The following is a 988-nucleotide window of genomic DNA, read 5'->3' as shown; positions in this document are numbered from 1 at the left end:
CTTAAATGGATTGCTCAGTCAGTAAAAAAACAAGTACCCACTTCTACCAGCAGGTGGCACAACGTACTCACAGTGTGATTAGTTGTTGTTGTTGAAAGCTTGACAGTTTCATGAGGATCACCATTAAGGTGAATGAGTCTATATTATTACACCACTAGTATGGATCAGTTTTTGCGGAACAGCTTATCGTTATCAATACATTTACCACACAAACTGGCGGTTGATAGGTTTGCTGTGACTTACATTCCATTAGTGTCCAGTAATAATTAATGCTGTCAGAATTAAAGCATCATATTTATATATGCATGTATTATTATTTTCCCCATTTCTGCGATTCATTTGAAATATTTAACATGCTAACAAAATTAACACAGCTGACTTGGTTGTGTTTTTCTGTGCTACTGTAATGTTTCAAATATCTGGGGGCATCTAACGTACACCTGACTAGGGACTGGGGGCATCTAACGTACACCTGACGAGGAGCTGGGGGCATCTGACGTACACATGACGAGGGGCTGGGGGCATCTAAGGTACACATGACGAGGGGCTGGGGCATCTAACGTACACCTGACGAGGGGCTGGGGCATCTGATGAGGAGCTGGGGCATCTGATGAGGAGCTGGGGCATCTAACGTACACCTGACGAGGGGCTGGGGACATCTAACGTTCACATGACAGGTACGAGTTGAATTCACAGGGTTTATTGAGCTCTTCAACTTTGAACCCAACCCAACGGACTGCACAGCATCTCCATCACCCAATAGTGCATCCATCTTCTCACCTTCAGCTCAAATCGCTTTTCAAAATAAAAGTCCTTTCACCCTTTATGTGCAGCACGTAAATAATGATGCCCTCAAAGCTGACAGTCAATTTGAGTCAATGATGCCATTGATGGTTTTATTGGAAATATGTAGCTCACAGGAGAGAACATGTGTTCTAAAGTTAAAAACTCTACTATTAAACAATAGTATCAGAATCTAAAAAGGCTT

This window comes from Sprattus sprattus (genome assembly GCF_963457725.1).
Source record: "Sprattus sprattus genome assembly, chromosome: 1".
Classification (NCBI taxonomy): Eukaryota; Metazoa; Chordata; class Actinopteri; order Clupeiformes; family Clupeidae; genus Sprattus; species Sprattus sprattus.
This window is presented reverse-complemented; position numbering follows the sequence as displayed.